Raw genomic sequence first — 8,449 nt, forward strand, 5'->3', positions numbered from 1 at the left:
TGGGGAGGCAGAGCCCTCAGAGCTGAATTTCAGTGTGGCAGCCACTGGCCACGTGGGGCTACTGAGCAGCTGGAATGTGTCTGGTCTGAACTGAGATGGCCTTTCTACATGCTTAAAACATGGGATGAGTTTCAAAGACAGTACCAAAATACTTCATTAATATTTTTTATTGATCAAATATAAAAATCTTTCAGATATGTTAGGTTAATTATTACAATCTATTTTACTTGTTTCTTTTTCTTTTACGTGGCTACTAGAAAATTTTAAATGACACGCATGTCTCACATTTTATTCCTATTGCACATCGCTGCCTTAGAGGCCTGCCTCCATTTTCAAAGCTCAGGCTGCCTCCTCAAAAGACCAGAGGCCAGGAATGTTACAAAACCTCAAACTTTAAAATTAATTGTCATTATGTTATTTGCATTTGTGATTAACAAATGTATTGACTGTACATATATATATACATAATTCATGAAAACATACAATTTAAATTGAAGGTGAAATACAAATGTCCTCCAGGCAGGGCCAGGTCCCAGAGCAGGGGCAAAGCCCTGTCTAACAGGAGCTACAGCGAAACACCTGTTCCTCTGGCCGCATTCAGCCCTGGTTTGATCGCGTCTCCTGTCACTCATGGCGGGAGGGGTGGGGCCTAGAGCCTTATCCAATCCGGCGTGCCGACGTGAGAGCTGTCCAATCAGGTACGCGGCCAGAAAGAAGGAGGCGGCTTCCGGGGTCTGGCGCGGCCTTTGTCTCTTCCGCCGGGCACGGAGCAGCGTCCGCGCTCGGCTGTTGCTCCTGCAGGGGGCCCAGGTGTCTCTGCCGCAGCCTGTGTCACCCGTGACCTGCAGGTACTGGGGGTCCCTAGGGCGGACGCGGGGTCGCCCCAGGAGCTGGGACGGGGCGAGTGTGCGGTCGGTGCTCCGAGGGGGGCGGGGGCCGGTCGGGCGGCCGGAAGCGGCTGTGGGGACGCGGCCTCCCGGCTTCGCCTCCGGAGTTCGGAGACCGAGGTTGGCTCCTGGCGCGCCGGGGCCTTCGGTCCCCTCGGCCCGCGGGGCGGGAACCCTGGGCGTCCCGTCCTGGCCTGGCCCTGCGTCTCCTGCGGCCCCAGCCCGAGCCTCTCCCGGCGGCCGCTTGTCCCCAGGTTGTGCGGGGACGACGGGAGGGTCCCCCGGGGAGGGCGGCGACGCTGTGCGGGGCTGGTGCGGGAGAGAAGGCGCAGTCCGTGAGGGCCTCATCCCTCCTGTGTCCTGTTAACAATTAAACTGGGGAAGCGTGGAGACTTAGAATGTTAATGGTTTATTTGAGCAAATAGTAATTGGTGAATCTGGACGTCCCCAGCCATGGTTTGAGGTCTTGGGGCCACTGGAGGGCCTTGGCTTGAAAGAAAGGCATTGATGAGGGGCATGAGGGATGAAAGGAAATTAAATAATTGATTGGGTACAGTTCCGTAGCGGCTTTCTTGGAGTATCCCTGTGGCTGTTCTCTGTTATGTAATCGGAGCTCTACTGGCAGTTTGTGTGTTGTGATTTACGGGAAATGCGTTTGACTTAGAATGAAATTTCCACACAGAGGAACCCGGGACACTGTGGCCAGTTCAGTCTAGTCGCTCCCTGAGGGGACTGGTTTTCCCTGCATTTTCCAAATGTATGGCCCGCAGGGTCTCAAATCCAGTTTGCTCAGCCAGCTGTTCTTACAGGGCCTGTTGGAAATCTGAAAATTCTAGTTCTTTTCCTGTGTTCCCAAATGCCTCTTACCGCTCCCCAACTCCTAACATTATCAACTATTTGCTCCTTATTTATTTTTCAAGCAGACACACTATTGTACTTGTTGAACATGTTTTCCCCACAGGACTGTGGGCGGCTCTTTTTAAAGTATTTGTTTTCTGTTTGTGAACATTTCACGTAACAGGAAAGCAGAGAGTAATCACCTGACACTCCCTGAAAAATTCTTTGTGCTTCTCCTCCTGTTGCCTTCCCTGGGCTCACACACCTTACCAGATTATCTTTGGGCTGAGGTCCCCTTTGAAAACGTTACAGGGTGACGTGTCCTCAGCCTTCCTTGTGTCTTTTCCTGGTCCTGGTTTCACAACTGTCTGGGGGTGACCCAAGATACCCACAGCGACCGTGTCTCCTGGAACGTGTGGTGAATGTCAGTCCTGTGTCGTCTCTTCCCAGAGCACAGGCTGAGCAGTGGGGCTGGAGCCTTGCAGGGATGGGGAACCTGGGGCCTTCTCATTTCAAGTTTGTTCGTTTTTAAGCACCAAAGGAGGCAAGAAAAGCATCACCTTTTTCTGCTGCACCCCTTTTAGTAAAAGGATTTGTTCTGTACCATTTGGATTCAGTCAACAGGCCGTACTTAAGGTCCTAGAGGGCCACGTGTTGTCTTCAGGCCGCAGGTTCCCCACTCCTGCAGGGGGAACAGCTGGGCGTCCTGTTGCTGACAGGAGCCTCCTGTTGTGCCCGTCAGCTATAAAGCGAATCCACTGGGATATTAAGGTTTTCTTTCCTGAACCTGAGCTTCCATTCCTTGGAGAAACGTTGGTGCTCAGCTAATCGGATGCTGGTATTGAGAGGAAAGGGCAGAAATGGCTCCTGCCCTCTGGACTCTTTCTCAAAGGACAAGGACAACTCACCCAAGTGAGGCAGTGCAGGGACCTGCGAAGCAGTTTGCACGTCAGGCGCACAGAGGCCCAGAGCAGCGTCTCCTGGGATGTGGCCATTGAGTTTCTCCAGTGAGCAGGATGGGAGCGGGGGAATGTCACACGTGATAGGACGGTCTGACTTGGCCCTGGAGTCACACGTGTCTGTCCTGCAGTCAGCCCCACCCCTCCCTGAGTTTGTCACCTTGAAAAGATTTGCTCCTTCACAGTAAAATATATTTTATCAGTAGAACTCAAAACATAATAAAAGATTTCCAGTGGGGCAAGAAGGAGGAGGGCATCAGGGGAAAAAAAAAATCTAGTCTTATAATATTCCATTTGTTAAAAATTCTTATTTACCTTTTTTCTTTCCCTGAGTGCGTGCTGTAAGGTTCTGAGTTCTGTTCTAGTTCTAGGTGATTTCTATCAGAATCCCAGGGCTTAGCTTTGGGAATGCCACCAGGGAGAGAAAAAATAGGGGAAAATACCTCTACGATTATGGCTGCAGAAAAATGAATACCTTTCCACAAGAAAGTGTCGTAAATAAATTGGTGAGTAAGAAATGTTCACCAAGACGTGAGTTCGTCTCTTATGCAGGCTGGAGAATGTTTGATCGTGGATAACTTTGTTCTGTGTCCTGTGATCTGCGTGTCAGAGTTTATAGCTAAATTTTATGTGGCAGGACTTGGCAGTTACTAGAAGTGTTCACGTATGATTCATTGTTTACTAAATGATCTGTTATAATAGACATAGTGATTAAAAGACGTGTTTATTGTCTGAAAGGGACAGATGGTTTTGCTTTTCCTGTTGAGATGTAAAATGTAGGTGCCTTATCATTTTCTTCCCTTCTGTAAACGTAAGCATGGAATTTGAGGGATTTTGTTGGATTCTTCAAACACTTGCTGTTTTCTCATTTAAAACTAAGTGAATACTTTTTTCGCCCTTCCTTGGGCTCTCTCTCTGCTGCGACAGTGGGCCTGGTCGTCATCTGTGATGTGTGTGTCATGCTCTGTAAATCTGCATCTTGCTCTTGCCCTATAATCCTATCTGGCTCTCCTCAATAAACCTCATTTTCGTGCTTGTCTAAAGAAAAAAAATTAATAAAACAAAACACTCACTGAATAATAAGTAACCTCACCTGGGAAGCAGAGACCTGGGCTGGGAGACTCCAAGCAAAGGTCAATCCTGACCTAGCAGGAGGAGGTCACTGAAGGCCCGGCTAGTCCTTCCTGGTAGGCCCCCCCCCCCCCAGGTGTCCCAGTCTGTTCACAGCCACCCTGGAAGGAGCCCTTTATACTGAGAGAAGCTGCAGAGCCCTGGGAAGCTGGGGGGCCGCAGGCACATGTGGTCGGGGTGGACGTGGGGGTGTGATGTCCTGTCTGAGGGTGCAATTGTTGTTGTCCTGGGGCTGTTTTAGACAGTAACAAAATACATTTTAATTCATGTGAGAAGTAACTTTCTTGAAAAGAAGTCTTGCAGTAGGGTGTAAAAGCACCAAAGATGAGATCTGCAAATGTCCCCAAGATTAGGCAGACAAGGGCTTTTTGTCACAGCGAAGAGCAAACAAGAGTGGACAGAGGTGGGAGGGAGGGCAGGATGGGGGTGGCACGGTCCGGTCCTAGATCAGAGACGTTTCCCGCTGAAGTCAGCCTGTTCTCAGGGGGGCAGACCCAGGGCTTTGTGTTGGCCCAGTCTGAGCTCGGTCAGAGTGCAGCAGCCTCGGAGGAGGAGAGAAACTGAAGGAAAGTTTGGTTAACAAATATTTTGTTGTAATCACTGAGGATACAACTGTTCAGCCTTGTTTATAAGGCAAAAGTAAAACTTTGTGGTCTGTCAGGCTGTGTGATAGGTGAAAAAAAGAGCATCATCTGAGTCATACTGGGAAGGGTCTTTGTCTGCAGTCGGCTGCTCTCACTGAACATACAGGCTGTGGGATTTCTTTACTCCCAGCTGGTCACCGTGTCCATCCTCTTCCCCTGCCACATTTCCTCGTCCCCTACGGCTCTTTCACTCGGCTGTTGCTGAGCCGTATCCTTACAGTAAACTAGTAACAATAATGATAATGTTTTGCTGAGTTCTGTGAGTGACTCTGTCCAATTATTGGACTGGAGGCGGGCGATGGAAGCCCTGATTTACAGGCAGTGGCTGGGAGGCGTAGATGGGCCCCAGGGCTTGCCACTGGCACCTGCAGTGGGGACAGTGTTGTGGGACTGAGCCCTGAACTTGCGGGCTGTGTGCGGACTCTGGGTGGTGTCAGAATTGAATTGCTGGCCACGCAGTTGGTGTGGAGACTTGGCTGGTGTTCAGCAATCCCCGCACAGGCGGTGTCGGAAAAAAGGCATCGCAGGTCAGACCTCAGAATGACTCTCGGTGTTTGGCTGCTGGTGAGAACTGTGACCCTGGAGGAGGCTGTGTTTCCACGCTGCGAGGAGGGGACAGGATGTGTGGGGCTCCCAGAGTTAAATTTCCCAGCTGTTGAGGTTTCTCTCTCTGCCTAGGAGGGAGCCACCCTGGGCTACATCTCCATGGTCAGAGTGGTCCCCAAGCTGGGGACCCTGGTCAGCCTACTGAGTGTGGGGTTCCTTGTGAACTGTGGAGGAAACAGGCTGCTCACCTGAGCTGATTCCAGTTTGTTTCTTTTATAAAATCTTGCTGCCATGTACTTTTAGTTCAGCAAAGCACTTAACAATTTTATTCCATGATTTCAGTGTAAGATTTTTATTTTCTTGAAAATCTGAGTGGATTGATTGATATGGTGTGAAGAAGCAAAGAAGATTCTCGCGATAAATAGTTTTATGCTGTGTGCAAATTCTAAGAATGTCACCCCCATGGACTCAGCGCCCAGGAGAACAGACAGCCGTGGGCAGCCCCGGGTGTCCCCAGATGTCGCCTCCCTTCCGCACCCTGGAGCCCACTGCCGTGCTGGTTCTTACTGTGCTTTGCGACTTCAGCATCGAGTTATTGGGAACCAGAGTTTTGCTCGGTTTTTCCTCTTTTGAGTTTTTAGTGGCTTAATGCCACCTTTAATATTTCATTAATATTATGCTGAAAAAGTTTTTTTTTTTTTTTTTTTGAGACAGAGTCTCACTCTGTTGCCCGGGCTAGAGTGAGTGCCGTGGCGTCAGCCTAGCTCACAGCAACCTCAAACTCCTGGGCTTAAGCGATCCTACTGCCTCAGCCTCCCGAGTAGCTGGGACTACAGGCATGCGCCACCATGCCCGGCTAATTTTTTTTTTGTATATATATATTTTAGTTGTCCATATAATTTATTTCTATTTTTAGTAGAGACGGGGTCTCACTCTTGCTCAGGCTGGTCTGGAACTCCTGACCTCGAGCGATCCACCCACCTCGGCCTCCCAGAGTGCTAGGATTACAGGCGTGAGCCACCACGCCCGGCCAGAAAAAGTTTTTTGTGGTTTCTGTTCCTTGCTCTGTGGCTCCGGTGCCGCTGTCTGGGGCTGTGTGTCACTCAGGGTACTCCCCCATTGCACTGCTAATGGGACTTTAATGCTTGAAGTTTGTTTACCGTATTGTTGAGAAGGCCGTTTTTGTTTTGTCCCCCAAGTGCCAATCCTTTATGAGTTTTTTTTTTTACCTAAAGGGAGAAACTGAGGCACAAGGTATAATTTCAGAGTTTACTTTAGCCACGGTGGGAACAGTTGCCTGGAAGACTCAGACCAAAGTAACCATGGATGTGAGCTCTGTTCGGTCTTTTTTATAAGCAGATTTTTAAAGTCAAAAAGGGGGACAAGGAGTGGACCAATATGAAGCTGTGCCAGGAACTGTCATCAGTTTGCAGAAATGACATTGATTAGTGATTGGCTCTACACTGGTGATCTATAGGGTGTGAGTTACGGTGCTCAGGGTGTTGCTTTGTTAGTGACTTTATAGCTACTTGTGCTGTCAGAGCCCACACAGAACACAGGGTTTGCAGATGATTTCTTAGTTCAGGGGTCAGTGGGGAGTGGGCGTGGCTGCAGTCACAGTCCTGTGCCCCTCTGGGCTATAATTTAGAGAAGGCTGCATTCCTCAAATTACATTTTATTTTCTTTATAATTTCCCCTTTTTGGTCACAATCTGTGAAGATGTTTTTCACTGCCAGGAGGGCTCCTGGCCATGTAGTCCTGTCCAGCGTTCGGATTGGGGAAGAAGAGAGATTTCAGTGAGAATTTAAGAGTAGCAAACAGCCAAACTGGGATGCTCTCAGTAGAGTGGCGGAAATGAGATTTCAGCCAAATCATTTATTTATTTATTTGTTTATTCATTTTTTATTTTTATTTTTTATTTATTTATTTATATATTTTTTGAGACAGAGTCTCACTCTGTTGCCAGGCTAGAGTGAGTGCTGTGGCGTCAGCCTAGCTCACAGCAACCTCAAACTCCTGGGCTCAAGCGATCCTCCTGCCTCAGCCTCCCGAGTAGCTGGGACTACAGGCATGTGCCACCGTGCCCGGCTAATTTTTTCTATATATATATGTTTAGCTATCTATATAATTTCTTTCTATTTTTAGTAGAGATGGGGTCTCGCTCTTGCTCAGGCTGGTCTCGAACTCCTGAGCTCAAACGATCCGCCCGCCTCGGCCTCCCAGAGTGCTAGGATTACAGGCGTGAGCCACCTCGCCCAGCCCCCGTATGTATTTTTATTCTGTACAGTTTTTATTTCATCAGTGGCAGAGAAGAAAAATAAAAAAGCTGGGCCGAACGGCTAGATTCTGCTAGGAATTCTGGGACACGTAGTGCCTGACCCCGGGGAGTTAGGAGGATGAACTCACACAGTGAACGTGCGGTCCCAGCACGGTGCATGCAGCATACCTGTGAGCACGCAGGGCGTGGTCAGTTAGCATCGCCTTAGTGCACGTGTCCATGCAGTTTTCCAAACGGCTTCCTCAGATACAGTTGCCTTCTGCAGCGTCTGTAAACCTGAAAGGGCCAGCGGAGAATGTTTCAGGGTGGTGGTTGGTGGCCTTCCCTGGGCCCAAAGTATTTATGTTGTCATAGCAGTATTGGGTGTCAGGGACTGTGTGCCGTGCCTGCTGTGTGAGACTGACGACAGATCTGGGGAGGGAGACTTGTTAATGAAGATAATGCCTGGGCCTTCCACACCTGCAGAATCATCTTGCTTAGAGTGGGACCTGGAATGCCAGTTGGCGTGCACGCTCATGGAAGCTCGGGGGCGACGCTCAGCTAAGTAGCTCAGCCCAGGCTTTCAGTTCTACTCCCGTGGCCAGGCTGAAGGAACACGGTCACCTGTGCCCGCCCTGCAGATTCTATTGGTCAGGGTGGGAGCATCCATGTGGTTTTAATTACCTGCCTCATGTGATTCTGAGGTGAGGCCAGGGTCAAGCATGTGGGCTCCCAGATCAGTTGATGAGAGTAGGTCGAGGTCACAGGGCCAGCTCTGCTTGGGTTTGCTTGGGGGGAACCAGTGTGGCCCGTCCTCCCATTGCTGCAGCGGAAATTGCTGGTGTCTGTGGCAGGGGAGGGCACCTGAGGGCAGGGAAGGAGAAACGCACATTTTCGTCTGTCTGTAGGAGCTCGGTGTTCCTGGATCTCTACTGTGACAAAGGGCAGGTGAATGTCATCTTTTCTGCACTTCAGGGTCCTTCCGCCTGCGGGTGTGTTGGTAGCAGATGAAGGGGTCGTGCTGATGCCTTGAATGCATATTCTCAAGATGCGGCTGTGACTTGTGCAGATGACCTCAGCTAAGAAGCAGCCTTAGAGAGGCCGGAGGAAGAGGAAGAAATGGCTGGTTCTCAGGTAAGAGTCTCCCAGGTGAGGGGCTGTGTCGACTTTTACTCCTAGCCTGTCACG

This window comes from Eulemur rufifrons, chromosome 4, assembly GCF_041146395.1.
Source record: "Eulemur rufifrons isolate Redbay chromosome 4, OSU_ERuf_1, whole genome shotgun sequence".
NCBI classification, from domain to species: Eukaryota; Metazoa; Chordata; class Mammalia; order Primates; family Lemuridae; genus Eulemur; species Eulemur rufifrons.